At 29.2% G+C, this 19,438-nt stretch overlaps 2 long non-coding RNA genes across 2 annotated transcripts; one reads left to right on the top strand and one right to left on the bottom strand.

Annotated features, from left to right (window-relative positions):
* The first annotated feature begins 733 nt into the window (after window positions 1-733).
* LOC133831568 (uncharacterized) lies at window positions 734-3,495 on the top strand. The gene is made up of 5 exons (XR_009892531.1): window positions 734-922; window positions 1,013-1,081; window positions 2,800-2,845; window positions 2,938-3,060; window positions 3,158-3,495. It is a non-coding gene; the product is annotated as an uncharacterized LOC133831568 (long non-coding RNA).
* Window positions 3,496-4,055: 560 nt separating this feature from the next.
* On the bottom strand, window positions 4,056-6,223 carry LOC133805573 (uncharacterized). The gene is made up of 2 exons (XR_009878986.1): window positions 5,747-6,223; window positions 4,056-4,276 (listed from the first exon to the last, which is right to left on the bottom strand). It is a non-coding gene; the product is annotated as an uncharacterized LOC133805573 (long non-coding RNA).
* Window positions 6,224-19,438: the final 13,215 nt, after the last annotated feature.

Raw genomic sequence — 19,438 nt, 5'->3', positions numbered from 1 at the left:
CAAAACTATATCCTATAATATCATAATATGTGGTATCACTCGACATACACACAAACTATAGTCTAAAAGATTCTACAATTTTATGTGAGCCCAAGCACAATCATGTGCTAGGCTTCTCAAATAAATTCCCATGTGACCCAATAAATTAATAAAATAGCTCTAGGGTCCTTATAAAATTTATTTAACCCTTAACTATCTAGTAAAATAAATATTTCACAACTCTATATTTATTTTACACATAAGTCCCAAACTTTATTCTAAAGTGATCCACTCACAATTCTTGTAAATTAAAATAATATTTTCCAATTATTATTTTAGTTTCATTCAATCACTTATTTCATATAATTCACAAATAATTATTTAAATAAGGGTAGGCGTAGTGATCCAATTATTTTTATGTTGTAGTTTAATTGTTTGATTTGTAGAAAATATTTGAACTATTGTTTTGTGTGAATTATGATTTATTGATTTATTGTGTAATATTTGTTTAATTGTTAGTGTTACATTTTATTAGGTGTGACAAATTATGTGATTAGAATATGTTACTTTTTTTTTATTAAATGTGTGTGTGTGGATAATTGGATTTTTTATTTATTATTAGGAAATTAAAAGGAAAAAGGAAATGAGTTGTCATCTTTTGGGATAAGATGACAATGCTTATGTTTAGATTGTGTTTACATTTGGATAGGGTTTATGTGAGGTGTAAGGAGAGAAATTGGTGGGATTGAAGCATATTTGAAGGGATAGGATTGGAGCCTTCACACTTGGTTTCTTTCCTTAGGTTTAGGTCACTAGGGTATTATAAATAGAAGAACATAGGAGCTTAGGAAAACCCTTCGGTGGCTGCCGAAATCAAAAGAGAAGAAAAGGGGAAAGGCAAAGCTTTGGTGCTAGGGGAAAGGAAGAATAGCAAAATGTTAAGGTATAAGGTGGTAAGGCTTAATTTGTAGTTTGTATTCTATTTTCTTCCTTCCTTTTCTAATTTAGATTAGTATATGTTTTCATGATCAAGGTTTGGGTATTAGAGACATATCCTAGAGGGACACAAGCTTAGGGTTCGGTCACCATTAAGAAAATCAAAGTAAGGATTTACAACTTTTTTTTTGGTACTAGAAGCATGATAGTTTGTTTTTGTTGTTTTGTGTTGTTGAACTTTTGGTTTTGGAAATGGTTATAATTTTTCAACTGCTTTATTTTGTGGAATTTTGGAACTTAGTTCAAATGGTTTTGTGTCTTGTTGATTAAAGGTTCTAATAAAAGCATGTATGAAATTGTGATTTTGAGAAATAGGTATTTAGGGTCTCGGCTAGCATGGTAAATGAATTATGGAAATTGTTTTGATTGTTTTAACTTATTTCTATGAATTGTTTATGAAGCAGAATGCATGCTAGGATGTCATGATCTATGTTGTTGAACTGTTTTGTTGATTTTGGTGCATATGTTTCGTCCACTATATTTTTTAAAGGGTTTTTGGATTTGTTTTGGATGAATCATTATTTCGTTGAATTTTCATACATTAAGGAGCATTATAGAGTTGCTTGATTAATCAAAAGCTGTTTTGTGAGAACTATGAGTTTCAGCCATGGCATTGTTTTAGGTCTAGGTATCTATTTTAAATTGATTCAAGGCATGATGAATATTTATGTACTAAAACTAAAAGAAAAGCATGCTGGGTTTTGTGTATTATTATTTATTTTTATGAGGATGTTGTACTATGATTCTTGCCTTGATGACTTGAATAAAGAAGCATGATGTGATTTTGTGGTAAACTTGGTTGTTAATTCCTATGTGTATTTCGAGATATATTGCATAGTGTGTTATTGTTTTAAATGTGTAAATGAGATTAAAGATTATTAGGAACTTGCATAAGATGTTAGAAAGCATGTTAGACCTATCCATGTATTGTTGGTATATTATTAATGTTTTATTGGTCATTTTATAATTCTATGTTACTTGCTGAATTTTATTGTTTATATATTTATTTAGCAAACATGAGTAAACTAGGAGTGAGTTTGATTCCATGATATATGCTAAAGATGAAAATGATTAGTTTCATATATTTTGTTCTTTCATTTCATTACCTATGATTTTCTGTGAACTTATATGCTTAAAAGATAAAAGCAAATGAATGAATGACAAGCTGAATTTTATTTTAGGTTATGAGATTAGCAAGCATGTGTATCTAAGGGTGGATTTTGTGCCATGATGATGTTGTATTTATAAATCATGAGTATTAAGCAAGTTGGTATATATGTTTAGATTAAAGTTTGATATCTTTTGCCTTTTGTTGATTTAGGCCATAATTAGTTTGTGAGTTTGGTTTTGGTTTTTGGGATTAAGTCTTGATGCATGATTTCTAATAGTCTTAAGATGTCAAAATGGTAGCAAGCATGCTAGGAAAATTAATAAGTAATTCGTTATGTGTTAATAATGCTTGCTGAATTTTGGTAAGAAATAAGTGTATGCTATTATAAACTTTGTCATAGTTTTCAAGAATGGTCTCACGTATGCATGTTACATGCAAATGTACTTTTACGCATGATTATATGTTATTTGATTAAGTATAAGGTTCTTGTTTAAAGATCATTGAAGATTGATGAGAAAAATGACATTTTCTAACATTATGTAAGACCTGTGAATATGACTTGATGTATGAATTCTTGTTAGAGTCAAGATTGTGGTGCAACCTGTGTGAGATAGGTACCACGTGTGTGTGGCCCGTGCACACGTGGGATGTGCTTGAAATGTTTATGTGTGGTTTTACATGATATTAAGACGAGTGTTTGATTGTTATTCTAGGCTTGTTGTGAAGTATTCGTGCTCTTATTTTGTGCTTGGACCTGAGGTAAGGAAGTTAGCTAGATTGTTTTTTTTTTTTTTTGAATGGACTCTAGTTATGATGATATGCATGGAATTGTTTGTGTTTGCTTAACCTAGTGCTGCAACATTATTAAAGGCAGACGTGCCTAAGATTCTGGCCAAAAGTGTGTCAGGGAAATTTAAGGCCAAAAGGGTGCCAGGTGAATTATGGCCAAAAGGGTGCCATGAAGATGACCAAAAGTGAGTTACATGTGATCATTGGACAATAGGGGAGTCATGATCTTATGTTGTATGCTTATGATTATGTTGTTTATGACTTTACCTGCTCCCCTTGCAGGTAGACACTAGATGGACTTGTATGGCACGCATGGTGAGCTGAGTCAGTTTTCCAAGAGTATGTATGTATGCTGCAGGGAGCCAATGAACGAGGAAATGATCTGAAACGCCGTAGTGCCTTGGAGTCTTTCTTATGTTTAATTTATCAGTGGGATGTAATTTAGTTATTTTTTACAACTGCATAAAACTCTCTTTTGTTTTGAACATTGGATCCAAACTCCGCATACATTTCCAATAAAGCCCCTCTGTGTTTTTTGACAAAGTTATGAAATCTTTTGAGTTATTGTTAAAACTAGTATTTTAAATAAAAATAATAAATTAAGGGCGTTACAGTAAGTAACCATTTGATACCCTGTGTTTTTTGTAAAATATCATTTTTGTAGCATACTAAATTTTTTTTATTAATTTGTGTGTTTTATTTTATTATTAATTGTTAAGTGTTAAAAACTTATTTTTAATTGTTTGAATTGCTTGATAAAAACTATATGAATTTAAATTTGTTAATTAATTATTTTATTTGTGAATTCTTGAGGTTTGGTTGTGTGCACCAATGTGCATGGTTAGTAGAGTTGCACTTGTATGTATGCATGTACATGATATGCATGCATTAGTTTCCATACATTATAGAAAGCTTGTGTTCACACTAGTAAAAAATGACAAACGTATGGTAAGAGACTACCACAATACTGGACTTTCCCCACAGTTTTTAAGTATCGCTATTGAGCAACAACGACAGAGAGCTAACTATTATATTTTCCTATGCCTTGTTGCTGTCAACTGTCAATGTTGCTCTCTATGTCAATAGTCAATATCTATCACTAAAAATATTTTTAAAAAATGATATTAGTCGTGTTATATATATTTTAAAAATTACATAAATATTGAACAAAACAAGAGAATACCAAAACATCACATAAATTTCAACCAAAATTCATAACAAAATCAAAACTCTAAAAATACACTTATTAATTGTCCAAAACCAATCACATATACATTTTATACTCAGTTTTACACAACAAATTATCCAAAGACCTTGAAAGTGTTGTTGCAACAAGAGCCCCTATAACCTCTTGGTCAGCTTCAGGCTCTTCTCCCTCACGTGCATAACAGTTTCAAAGACCTTAAAAATGGCAATAATAAAATAACAAAAGCATTAATGAAATGTAACTTAATAATTACATGTAACTGACCAAGTCAAACTTAGAATAAAAAGTGTCTATCTCTCTCTATTTTTAATTATTAACAATGATTATTTTGTAGCAATTTATATATTAATACATTGATAGGACCCACTGATTCTATCTCACAAACCGATCAACAATAAGTATAAGTAGAATTGTAGAATTACTATTGATATTCAAAACTCTCTTCTAGAATAGATCAATGGAGCCCCAAAAAAGCTATGAGCTGAAGCAACTAATTTATTTCATTGTCATAAATAGATCATAAAATGCAGTAACTAACTTATTTCATTGTCTCAAATTGAGTTTAAGAATGCATAAGTGCATAACTATCAGGGTGTAATATCACAAAAACCTCAACAACCATGAAAATCAGAGTTATGAGCCGAAAAACAAAAATCACATGAAAAAAATAGACGAAGCAAAACTATACACCATATTCAATACAACAAGGCTTAAAAATAAAAGGTTAAGAGAGAACAAAACCAAATAATCATAAACATTAAGCACTTGAGTCTTTAACAACTAGCTATTGCTATTGCTATATACAATTCTATGTCTTGTATATGAAAACACTACTAATACACTAGTGAAATACTTGAACTAAATTCTTACTATACTGGAGATAATATACTACCTAAAAAGGCTAGAAAGGCATTTTGAAGGTTTCCCAAAAGACAAACCCAAATGGATCTTAATCAATGACAATTTGCTCTTAATCAATGTAAAATAACATAAATATAATACCAAGTAGAACTTGGATTAAATTACTGAAGATAAGCAACACCCTTTAATTGAAATAATATACATAGAAACTTGCAAAACAACTAATTGTCACAAAAAATTCCTCGAGGATGAAACAAAACAAAACAAAAAACAAAATACAGAGATGCATACATACACAAAATGCCTTAATTAGTTGCAGTAGTAACGAGACAAGAGATGGTGTAAACTCAAAATGGCTGCATATAATTGTACTATTTTTTTCAAAACTCATGGCGACATCTTAAGAAGCACTATGCATACCAATATTTTTCATTAGGCAAGACTTAAGCATCAAAGCCATAACTATAGCTCTAGCTCTCAAAGTCACATCTAAAAAGCCATTATGATGCATTACATATTTGAAGATACCTTAAAGAATTAGAAAGAGAAATTAGTATTTGATCCAATCTTCTAAAGTATCAAAATCCAATTCAAACAGCAGCTCATTTACCCACAAAGAACTAAACTTAATTTTTAATCAACCTAATTCATAGAAATTTACCTCCATGCCACCAAGCTTAATCCTAAAATCTTAGCCATTAACAGTAATAGTAACAGTAACCCGAGGCAAGCCCTCACGATCTTCATAAAACCACAAGTCTAGCATAAACAATATTAAACAATGAACAGAGAGGGATAGATACCTGAGATTCAAAGCCCCCGTTGTTGAACCCAGTCAACAGCCACACAAACCCCAAACCCCGTTGATAGCCCCACGAGTCCCGAACCAAAAAAAATACACATAAAGATCAAACAGAGAGAGAGAGAGAGACCTCTGCACCTCTCCGAGCCACCTCCATTATGGCGAGCGACATTACCGCCGTGAACGGCACCACCTCCATGAACCTGCAAAAGAAATAGAGACGGTAAGAGAGAATGAGAGAGACACGACACTTAGAGAGCATCCCTTTCGCATGCCTACCACCACCACACCGTCGATGGTGACCTGAAAAAAAAGGAGAGAAACCGTGAGAAAGAGAGTCTGACAGTGAGAGGGAAATGAGAAAGAGAGGCCGGCGGTGAGGGGGAAACGAGCGAGAGAGAGGGAGAGGGCAACTGAGGTGACTGAGAGAGAATGAGAAAGGGATAAATTTAGGGTTAGGTTGGGTTTTGGGCTTTAATTTCGGGCCTTTTCTGAATGGGACCTGCCCTTTGTTTTAAGGGAAATTAACACATATACGGTAAATTTGGAATTTTTTTTTTTAAAATATGATATTTTAAATTAATTACAAAATTAAGATAACCTATGCGTACATATTAAATATCACACCCTAAATTTGTATTAAACAATTACAAATATTATCCTAAACAATATATATATATATATATATTAGCATCTTCAATTTTGAATTACTTATACACTTGCAAAATTGTAATCAAAGTTTACACTTGAGAAAAATATTGTTGAAATAGGTTGTGTTTGGTAACACTTAAAAAAATAGTTTTTTATTTAATTGATTAAAAATTTGACAATTAAACATAAAATGTATTTGGTAACTTTATTTTTATTTATTATTTTTTTAAATTTTAATTAAAATTTGAAAATAGAATTTTTTTACGTTTAAATTTTTTTTAAACCGTTTTCGACTTTTTTTTTCTTCTTTTCTTTAAATCAACACTTCGTATTGTTAAATAAAAAATAAAAATAAAATTTATTAAACGCGTTTATTATTTTTTGTTTTTAAAAACAAAAAACAAAAACAGTTACCAGACATATTTTTATTTTTTAAAAATAAAGAAACAAAAATAAAATTATATTTCCATTTTTGTGTTTACAAAATTCAAAAACAAAAATTTTACCAAACACAACCATAGCAATAAACTTGTAACAAATTTTTACAAACAACATTAGGAATGCTCATTCGATCCGATCCAACATTTTTAACACTAACTAATCCAATCCAATCCGTTTTGGCCAACAAATCTAATCCAATCCAATTGTAATTGGATTGGGTCGATTTATTTTTATTTTAATTTTTTTTATCTTTGAACTTAAATTTTGATATTAAAGAAATTAACAAGCAAAACAAAAAACTAGACACCGTGTAGTAATAATACCAATTTAAGTCTTTACAATTGTCACATTATAGTCCTTTAAATATTAAGTTTACAACATTAAGTCCATTAAATATCATGATAGAGAAATGCTAAGATTACAAATCCAATAAAATCCAATTGTAATTGGATATTCAATTTTTTATTATTGAATTGGTTCAGGATAATTGGACTGGTTTGGATCTTGAGCAACCCTAAACAACATGATAGAGAAATGCTAAATAAGAACTTACGTGTTACAAACCTGTAACAAGCTTTTACAAACAACGATGAATTTACATTTTACAAACCTGTAACAAGCTTTTACAAACAACGATGAATTTACATTTTACAAACCTGTAACAAGTTTTTACAGACAATGACAACTATGAATTTACATGTTACAAACCTATAACATGCTTTTACAGACAACATAATACATAGGTTTGTAACATGCTTTTACAGATGTTATCCCCATTTCTTGCCTTGGGCCCGGGACGGTGTTCCATGCCCACACTCTGGGCAATTGGATTTGGGCTCGGCCTAGGCCCACTTAGCAGGGGAATGAACGGGAACGACGGCCAAGTGGGGTCCAGACCTGGATAGTGGCCATGATGGATGATCCAAGACGATAGTCCAGGAGACGTATGGCCAGTTGGGGTTACGATCAAAGTGTACGAAAAACGGTCCCGGAGCCTGGTAAACGGTCTGGGCCTGTGGTAAACGAAGAGGGACAGAGGTAAACGAACCCGGGTCAAGTCCTCCCGGTTGGAAAGAAAAAGCATCCGTGACCCTGAAGCTGCCCCCGACGTGTGGGGGTTGTCCCCACTTTTCACTTGCAGAAAAGGCCACCTCGGGATTGCACGCCGTTGGTTCAGACCTGCGCTGCCAGTGCACTGACCGGCTTTGTCCCCTGAATCTGCCTCGTAACTCAGAGTGCCCAGACCAAAAGCCCCATTTTGTCGGTCGAAATGTAATTCTTGGACTGCCCCATTGGGCCTTAATAGTTCTTAGTCTTTTGTATTTTTATCCTTCGTATTGGGCCCCCGCCAGAGAAGCCAAGGGTACCCATATCTTTGATGGGCTCGGGTCATGCCCGGTCCAAGCCCAGTGCTCCTATGAGCCTATAAATACGGGCGATAGAGCACTGGAGAAGGGACCTCTCTTCGACTTGTATACAGTTACTCTGTCAAAATATAGAGAAAAACTCCATTGTAAGAGACTTTCCAAGCTCTAATACAACTGACTCGTGGACTAAGGCTCATTAACGCCCCAACCACGTAAAAAACCTGTTCTTACCCTCTAAATTTCATATCATTAATCTCGCTTATTTTTCATTAATACAGTTTCCGAAAATCTCGGTAAACAACAGGCAACATAATACATATTATCAAATTATTGTAACTATCATTTACGAAAATAAATTATTGGTAAGAAATCGTAACCAAAATTTACATAAAAATATTATACTTTTCCATATTGTACCAAAAAATTACAGGAACCATCATATTTATACCATACAACTTAAAAATATAAATTTAAGATATTTATTATTTATAAAAGACTTTATTAAAAGGAAATCTACAAAAATACATTAAAAACTAAAAAAGATATGAAAATCTATTACAAATTTGTAAATATCTATTATAGTTGTAAATATTTGTTACAAATTTGTAAACATCTATTACTAAATAATAAACAACTTTTACATTTTTGTAACTAATATTTAGAAAATTAGTTTGAAAAGAGATTAAATTGTAACTAAAAAATTTATTTTTGTAACAAAAGTTTCTAAAACTAGTTTTATAATTAAAAAATATATTTTTGTAACTAATATTTATAATAACATTTTTGTGTTTATTGAAAAATTAGTAGAAAAACATGTCTTTTTGTCAACAAAAAAAATTATAGACTACTTTATAAGTAAACAAAATTCATTTTTGTAACAATATTTTTTAAAACTAGAAAGTAAGAAATTTATTTTGTAGCTAACATTTAAAAAAATATTATATAATTTCAACTAACATAATTGTAATTTAGATTTATAAATCTAATTTAAAAAATATTCAAAGAATAATGATATTATGATTATCCAACAATATAGTTATTAATATTAATTTTAATTAACTATATATTGCAACGTATATAAGTTATAATAATTTATATAAATATAAATATTTATTTTAATATTAATAAACAAATTCATTTTAAATAAAAATAAATTAATCTACTTTATTGAAAGTAGTAGCTGTAATTATTATTACTTATATTATTATATTATTTGTTGTGTATAAAAATTTTGTTCGATTAACCAAAAGAATAGTAACGAAAATCGGCATGGAGGGGAGAGAGACAGAATTGAGAGTGAAGAGTTTATTGTATTTTTTGTAATTTATTTAAGTGACCGTATATTTAGATTTTTTTTTACCAAATACAGTGCACTTCGTAATTTTCCCTTTTTTTAAAGATTGATTTATGGGCATTTTTTACTTATATACAACAAAAAATAATTTACTATAATAATATTACAGATATTATTTACAAAATTATATACAATATATACCATTTTATTAAACATAATTATATAAACACAATCCCATCAATTAAGCCACTTTTCTAATTTGTTATATATGTTGATCCCAAAAGAGGGTGTTTTAATAATTAAACTCACAAGTGCACGAATCGTTTCGGAATATAATGTTCATGTAAGTACGAGGTCGAACCCATGAGAGTTGACTAACATCAAAAGAAATTATTTCAAACAAAGCAATAATATTCTAACCTAGTTCCAAATATTTGATGAGATTTTGTTTTAGAAAAATAAAAGATAAGTAATAAAAAGATTTAAGATTAAATAGAAAAATGATTTTCAAATGAGATATGTAAAATAAGATTATTAAGATATTAGAATCCACAAAATGCAAGTTCAATAGTATTTATAAGTATATTGATTCCCAAGTTTTGATATAGTTGAAATAAATCACACTATATATTTTAAAAAAAATATATTTTCTATTCAAGCATAAGTTACTCTTTCAAAAATGTAGGATTTTTCTTCACTTATATAAGATATCATTTCTAAGCATTAGTTGTGTTACAACTTAATGAAACTACAAAAAATAAAAAAGATTATGTTTAGGCAAAATATGATACTTATGCTCTAAGAATTAGATGTGAACAATTTAATGAAAAACATTTAATCAAAGAATATTATATTTTTGCATAATGAAGAACTAAGTGTAATATGCTTTAACAATCAACATTAGATGAAAAATGCATATCTTTGATAGAAAAATCCATAAACAATGTTGTACAAATGGGAAGTCAACATACAACAAAAAAAATACTATCTAGTTACATTTTGCTTCATCATCTTCTTAATAACCTTTGAAAAAGATTAGAAGCTCATAACTAGATAAAAATTACAAAATAACATACTTGACATGCTCTTCAAAAGATGAAAATGGTAGAGAGAAAATAGTGAAAAGAAGAGAGAAAAATATGTGTAGAAGATGTTGAAAAGATGAAGAAGAAGAGCTCCTCAAATGGTCTTACAAGACTCTATTTATAGGCAAAATATGGAGATTAAATTAATCAAATTAAAATAAATAAATTGATTAATTTAATTGTGTTGGGAAGTGGTAGGATAAATAGAGTAAGTGTAAGAGTATTGGAAAGATGAAATGTTTGGTTGGGTAAAAGATTAGTAAAAAGCTAGGGTAAAAAAATGAATTAGGAATATTTATTTAGGTGAGAAAAATAGGGAATAGTGAGTTGATATTTTAGTGAAAAGAAAAAAAGAACATTGGGAAAAAAAATATGGTTTTTAGCCATTTGGTGGCTGAGTTGGGTTGTGGCTGGTCCGAAGGTGGCTTTGTGCGTGATTGGGCCAGGCGGGCTGTGGGTTGGGCAGGATTGATCCTTGGCGTGGATTGCTTGCTGTGGGGTGCTGGTGGCGTGACAGCTGGCTTTCTTTGCTGAAGGCATGAAGTGCATTGCTGAAGAGAAGGCAGGGACAGGTGGCGCTGGTGTGCATATGCTGAAGGAAGTGATGACTTGATGAAGTGGAGTGGAGTGAAGTGGCTGGTGGAGTGACAGCTGGCGGGCTGGGACCAAAATCTGGGCTGTTTTCGTGGGCCTTGCTGAAGGAAAATGCAACTTTTTTACTTCCTTTTCTTTGAAAATGCCATTTATTCTCCTTCATTTTTCTTACTTTTCAATAGCAAAAATACACCAAATTCCCTAGCAAAATAAACATAAACTAAATCATAATAAAATATTTTCACTATAAAATAAATCAAGTTAATTCTTTGAAAATATTAATTATAACTTAATTTATATTTAACATTTAAATTCAAGAATACAACATTTTTTTACCTCAAACTAAACAATAATAATTCAAATAATTAACTACAACATTTTACAACAAAATAACTATAAAAACACACAAAAATCTGTAAAATTAAAATAAAGCTAATAAATTCAAAAAGTAATTAAAACTTAATAATTTAATTAAAAACTTAAGAACTAAATCATTTTTAGCTTAAAAAGTATGGTAAAATAACTCTAATTTCTAGAGTTATCAATATATATATATATATAACTTCTCATATTTAATATTATAGGAATTCAATTAATAAATCAAATAGTAATTATATAATATACAAAATTATTATCTCAATTAAATGAGATATCATAATTAACTGGCGGCAATTCATGAAATATTTGAATAACCATCTTAAGAAAGACAAAATAAATTGTCTAAATAAAATAAATTATCTAAATAAATTGTTTAATATGATAAACTAATATAGTGAAAAAAATAAACATAAAAGTATTCAGTATAAAAGTACACATTGAATAATAAATTAACAAAATGTTTATATAACTATAACATGCTATTCTAATATATTATTTTATTTTTATTTTATTGATAAATATTTAAAAAAAAAAGACAACTATGTATTATTATAACCTACCCGTCTAACTAAAATATTTTTGTTTATTTTACTATACCGATAAAAATAAATGAAAATGGTGTTTAACAATAGCGTTATTGTCTAACTTATACGATATTGTTTATTTTATTAAAACATAATACACAAATATGACAAATGTGTACATTTACCACATCTACCAATTTAAAGCAAAAAATAACAATTAAAAAATAAACAAATCTATTTAAAGTACAATATATCCACTCAACATTGACAGAAAAAAAAACAATGTTTCCCAAAAAATAAACATAAACTTAGTTGTATATTCATAGCAAGAAATATTTATAAAAATAAATATAAACATAACTGTATATTCATAAAAAGAAAAAGAAAAATTACCATACAAAACAATCCAAAAAATTAAAAAATAAACAAATAGTGATGTAAAAAATAATAATAAACATATTTGTTTATAACAATGAACAATAATCAATGATCAATAAAAAATAGAATCTTGAAACAAACTAACATTAGAAAATAATGAAAACCAATATGAAAGGGTCACTGTTTTTATTTAGTTTTTGGCATATATGTGTTGGTTTTTTGAAATAAATGCCAATGTGAAAGGATTACTAAAATGGGAAGTTATGATTACAAATCCCTAATTACACAATTTTAACAATAAATTGTATCTTAAAAAAGTATAAAATAAAATTATAAATAAAAAGAATTATATTAATTAAAATCTAAAAATGGTTAAGAATTGTATACAAAAATGAAATTAGTATTATCAGTATTAATATAGTAATATAAAATACTATTGTAATGAGTTGTGTAAAAATCCCTTGATTTATTATTTTTTATTCCAAAACTTAAATTATTTAATTCCATCAAATATATAATTAAATATTTTTGCCAATCAATAAAATAACTCATTTTTAATTAATAATAATTTTATAAATATGTTAACTATTATTGTTTATATCGTAATTTAAATTTAAATATACAAATTAAATACAAAAATAAATAATATTAGAAAAATTTAGAAAACAAAAGAAAATCTAGTTTTAAAAGTTCTTAATTAATACATATTTTTATAAATATACTTACCTAATTTAGTTACTTTTTAAATATATATTTTTTTACTTGAATTTTGGCGACAATTTATAACTGTCGCTATTAGACTTTTATTTACCGTTGGCGTTGGGGTCAATAATGACAGGTTTCAACTGTCGACATTGGGGTCAACAACGACAATTTTTTACTGTCGGGATTGGTCTCAAATTAACTGTCGGTGTTGGGATCAATAACGACAATTTTTAATTATCAAAAGTAATGGTGACAGTTATTAACTGTCGGCGTTGGTCCCTATTCCTACAGTTTTTAACCGTCGGCGTAGAGTCACGCTTAACAATTACGACATGACTATCGTGGTTGGGTGTCAACAAATGCCAATTTTGTAGTAGTGAGAGTTTTTTTTTTTTTTTTGAGTTCTCGTAACTTTAGACCCTGCCTCAGTAAAACAGTCATAACTTGTGTACACATGTCTGATTTACGCAAACTTGGTACCGTTAGAAATCTAATTAAATTATCTACAACTTTATAGAAATAATATTTTTCCAAAATCGTGGTGTAACTGAGTCATAAATGGGTATCAAGTTATAGGATATTTTTGTTACGTAAAACCCACTTCGAATTTTCATTATTTTTTTTCCTTAACCTAGCTATCACCTATAAATAGGTCCTTAAGCCTTTTCCTATCAGATTTGAAACCCTAGCCTTCCATCTAGAGAGAAGAAGGAGAAAAGAAGAGAAAAGAGAAGAAAGAAAGAAAGAAAGAAGAGGAAAAGGAATAAGGTTTTTTTTCTTTTCGAAAATTCTTAGGTATGTGATCTTGTATTAGTGCTTTGAATTCTATAAGCTATCATTCTTCTTCTTAATTCTAAGCATTGTTCTTTTCTTTGTGTGGGTTTTGAAATCCCTAGGCGTCGAAGGAGATTTATCATAGTTTTGTGTTTTTGATTCACTACCAAAGAGGTAATGTATAATCCTATTTGTTGTTTTGATGTTGTCCTATTCTTGCTTATGACTTTGGATTATTGTTTGTTGATTTGAGAAAGCATGTTTATGATGTATGATAACTCTACAAAATAGAGTTATTTTACCATATTTTATATGCTAATTGTTGCTTAGTTCTTGAGTTTTTAATTGATTTATTAAGTTTTTAAGTAATTTTGAATTTATTGGGTTTATTTTAGATATTTTTGGGTGTGTTTATAATTATTTTGTTGTAAAATGTTGTAGTTAATTATTTGAATTATTATTATTTAGTTTGAGGAAAAAAATTGTTGTATTATTGAAATTAAATGTTAAATATAAATTAAGTTATAATTAATATTTTCAAAAAGAATTAACTTGATTTATTTTATAGTGAAAATATTTTATTATGATTTATTTTATGTTTATTTTGTTAGGGAATTTGGTGTATTTTTGCTATTGAAAAGCAAAAATAATGAAGAAAAAAATGGCATTTCATGGAAAAGAAAGTAAAAATTTGGCATTGATGAGAAGGCCCAGGCCCACGCCACAACTTCCATCTCCCCCAGCCTGGGCCGCACCTCCCTGTTCATTCAGCCAACAGCCAGGCCACCCAACTCCTTTGCCCAGTCGGCCCAAATGCCACCCATCACGCTAGCTCCCTTTCCCTGCTGCTCCAGCCGTGGCCCAAAGTTCCCATCCAGCAGCTGCCCCAGCTCCTTCCCACCACGAGCCCGCCAGCATCTTTGGCCCACCAACCCGAGCCCAGCCCAAGCTCCAGCCTGCCAAAACAGCTGCCATTTCCTTTTTTGAGCCCATAAATTGCCTAAGTGTACCCTTTGTCCCCTATGTCCAAAATGCAAACTTTTTACCCATTTTTCTACACATTTTCACCACAACATCATCATTACACCCTATAATTTACCTCTACATACCATATTTATTTTATTTAATTAATCTAATCAATTTAATTAATTTAAATTGATTGTTTTAATAATCTCATTTTTGCTATAAATATGTAATTTCAAGATCATTTGGGGTGTTAAATTTTTGGTTACCATCTTATTTCTACCATTCTCTCTTCCATTTTGGGGTTTTCAAGAGCATTTTCAAGTATGTATTTTATTTATTTTGTAATTTCTATTCTAGTTATGTGCTTCTAATTTTTTTCATAAGATTATTAAAATCATGATGAAGCAACTTGTAACTAGGTAATATTTATGTTGTATGTTGATTTCCCTTGTAATGCAACAAAGTTTATGGATTTTTCTTCTTCATATATATCTTTCATCTTTAATATCTCATATTTTGGATTGTTAGATAATATTTCACTTTGTTCTTCATTTTGCAAAAACATAATATTCTTTGTGTAAGATGTGTCATTAAATTGTACACATCCATGCTTAGAACAAAAATATTATGTTTTGCCTTATAAATAATGTTATTTGATTTTTGTTGTTTCATTAGGTTGATCCACATTAAATACTTTGAAATTATACTTTTTGAAAAGTGAAGAAAAATCCTATCTTTTTAAGAAGTAATATGTGCTTAAAATTATAAATTTATTTGGAAAATGATAGTTTGACTTATTTTAACTATCACTAAAACTTGGGAATCAATATACTAATAAGTATTATTAAACTTACATTTTGTCGATTCTAGTATCTTAATAATCTTTCTTTTACAATTTATTTTCAAAATCATAATTGGTTTATTTTTATTCTCTTAAATAGCTTTATTTTATGTTCATGACATTAAATCTCATCAATCTTTGGAGTTAGGTTAGAATTTATTAATTTTGGTTTAAAATAGTTTTCTTTTTTATTTTAGACAACTCCTTTGGGTTTGATCTCGTGCTTACACGAAAACTATATTTCATATACGATTCGTGCGCTTGCGAGTATAAATTCTTAAAACATACTCGTTTTGGCTCCATCATTGTATGATGATGATTTGATCATTGTAGTTTTGATGGATATATGTTCTAGTGTATGTTGTTGCAATATTGGTATGATGAATACATGTGTGGTAATGAGATCTTGATTAGAAACATGATTAGGTTTTTAATTAAATTATGGAAACAAGAATATTTTGATGCATGTTTCGGCATAGGGTATGTTTTAGGGCTTATATGTTTCTTTAAATTTTGACGAGCATGCTTATTGATTTGGAGTATGTTATGTAAATTTGGAATATGAGAAATATGATGTTTATATTATATATTTATAATTAAGAAGCATGTTAGGGTATGAGTTTGGGGAATGATGATAAGCTATGTGAAAATTGTGATTCATGGAGTTGTTATGGCATATAGGGTTTCGACTCTGGCATATTAGGTTTAGGATTCCTTGGTTTTATTTAATTATGAGCATGAAAGATTTGTTGTAATACTATTGTAATATGGAGCATGTTAGAATTGTCATTGATATCTTGATTCTAATGATTTATGCAAGAATATGCAAAGATGATGATATAATGCACATTAGGGTTGTATTGGTGTTTGTGTATTCTTTATTCTTTCTTTTAAACTATTGATTATGAACATGTCAAGTATGTAGTCTTTTATGTATTATACTATATAGAAATTCGGCATTGGGTGTTTTATGTGATATAGAATAGCTTAATTTTGGTGTTGTTAAATCCATGAAGATATACAAGCATACTTGATTAATTTGTTAAAATGGTTTAATAGAAAGTTTGTGACTTATGAATATATATTGTTTGCTGAAATTTTGTTTAGTATTATGGAAGATTGTTTTTTTTTTTTTAAAGGGATAGTAAAAATATGTTTTGAAAACTCATACCTTAAAATTAATATGATGACATGCTTGCTGATTTTTATTTAGATTCATGGAAAATCTCTTTAAATTAAAAGATATCAAATATATGTCTTAGAAATTTATGTCTTAATATTTTCATATGATAAATGTGATTTTTCTATACTTTAATGAGCATTTTTATCATATATATATATATTCATGCAGTTTTTTATTTGAAAATAATTAACTAAAATAATTTTTTTTAAAAGTGGCCAAAGAATTTATTTAATAAATGAGAATATAGTTGGACTTTTCCAGCTTTTATATATTTATGACATAAATGTAAAATTTTGTGATCTAGAAATGTTTTTTTTAAAAAAACTAATGCCACGTTTTAATATTGATTTTATTTGCCAAGATAAAAAGAATTTTTGTGAAATAAATTAATCATGCCAAATTAAATATTTTATAAGTAACAACAAAATTTTTGTTACATTCTTCTAATTGTTATTAAATAATAAATGAAATTGTTATTTTATGAGAAATTAAAAGCTAATGAATTATTTTGGTAAATTAAATTTTTGTAATAAAGTTTATGAATGACAAATATGTGATTAAAAAGAATGATGAAGTAATCATTAAGTGGTAAATTATTTATGCTTGCTGGCTTTTTAAGAAAAGTCAATGAAACGAACATGTAGAATTTATCAACTTTAAGCGTTAATTTTAAGAACACTCACACATATGCATGTTACATGCAAGTGTATTTTTACGTTCAAACATATGCCTATTATTCAATCGTATGATTTTTGTTTTGTAACCATGAATGATTAATTGTTAGAATTGGCATTATTCTCTATGATTGTACATGTGACGTTGTTGTGTGAATAGAGCTATAATGCAACTTGTGCCACGTGTGCATGACCCATGCACACGTGGGGTATGTATGTTGGGTATGTGTATTCTTACATGATTTTAAAGATGAACGTTTGATTATGATTATAGGCTCGTTGTGACGTACTCGCACTTTACTTTTGCTTGGACCTAAGGTAAGGAAGTTAGATAGAATTTTATATGTTTTATGCTATGAAAAGCTACAACTTGGTATGATGCAAGAAATAAAGTGCTATGGAAAGTGTAAGTTCTACGTTTTGATACATCATGATAAGCCAAGTGTTATGAAAAGTGAAATTCTATGTTTGATATGTTATGATAAGACAAGTGTTATGAAACCTGTAATTTCTATATTTTGATGTGAACTGTGAGACATGTTCTTGTATGATGAATGAAAAGAAAAGGTTGCTAGCGCGCTGAAAGCGACATAACAAAGGAGTTACTAAGGATATGAGGTAACTCAAAGGGCGGATGCGCCGAGGTTATTCAAGGACCTGAGATCCTGTTTACCTTATAGATGAGGTCTTACCAGCCTATGTTCTTACTGGTTACCTTAAGATGTGACATGGACAATAGAGGAGCCATGATCACAAAGAGTATGATTATGATATGTGATGTGATATATGACTATGATCACGTTAATGATTATAAACTATGAGTATGAAGATGATATGTTTTGCTCAGATTTTTGATACACGTTCTTCTTGTGTTTTCTTTGATATTGGTGTACTTCCTTACTGGTCTTTTAGCTCACCCCCTTACTTTCCCCCATTCAGGTAAACAATAAGGTTTCTCATTGGCATGTGCAGTGATGTGGGGAGTTTCGACGTCTGAGTATGTATGACGCAGGGTGTCCTATGAGCGAATTAACGATCAAGTTGAGCGCCAAGAATAATTAAGAACTTATGTTATGGTTTATGTTTCAAATTACGTAGTGGGACTTATTATTTTATTTTATTTCCAAATACTATATAAAGACACAACATTTTTATTTCAAACTATTGGGCCCAAATTGCATGTTTTATCAATGCCCCACTAAACTTTTCCTTAAAATGATATTTTTCTAATACATGTGAGTTGTGCGACGTTTTTATAAAGTAATAGATTAGGGTGCTCTTTACAGTTTTGGTACCTTGTGTTTACAATAATGCTAATTTGGTACCCTGTATTTTGAAATCGTACATATTTGATATCCTGACTCAAATTTAATTGATAAAATTTTTCCAGTTTAATCAAACTCTCAATTTTATGAGTTACAATTTTATGAGGATCGACTTGGAAGATATTGGTGTGAGTCTTAATCAGATTAACATGTGGATAGGAAGATCGTTTGATAATACGAAAAGACTCAAGGATTCTTGATAGGCATCAAGATGTATTCTTCTGTTTTTTTATGTGCTTTGATTTATTGTATAAATATATGTATAGATCCTGGCTCGGTATTAGTGATTTTTAAAACCACCACCCCTTGCGTTGTGAGTCTCATTTTTTATTTTATATACCAACATCGTTTACCTCATCGACACCATAGTGATGTTAACTCTATGAAATAAAATTATTTTTCATTACTTTTTCTAAAGATTTTGATTAGTTTAGTCTGGTTTAGGTTTAATTTTCTTTAAGTTCTATTGTTAATAGTTAATTTGGTGTTCATAATGGAAAATATCAGGAAAAA

Source organism: Humulus lupulus, chromosome 1 (assembly GCF_963169125.1).
Source record: "Humulus lupulus chromosome 1, drHumLupu1.1, whole genome shotgun sequence".
NCBI lineage: Eukaryota > Viridiplantae > Streptophyta > Magnoliopsida > Rosales > Cannabaceae > Humulus > Humulus lupulus.
Note: the sequence above shows the minus strand (reverse complement) of the source record. Positions and strands in the feature narration are given on the sequence as shown.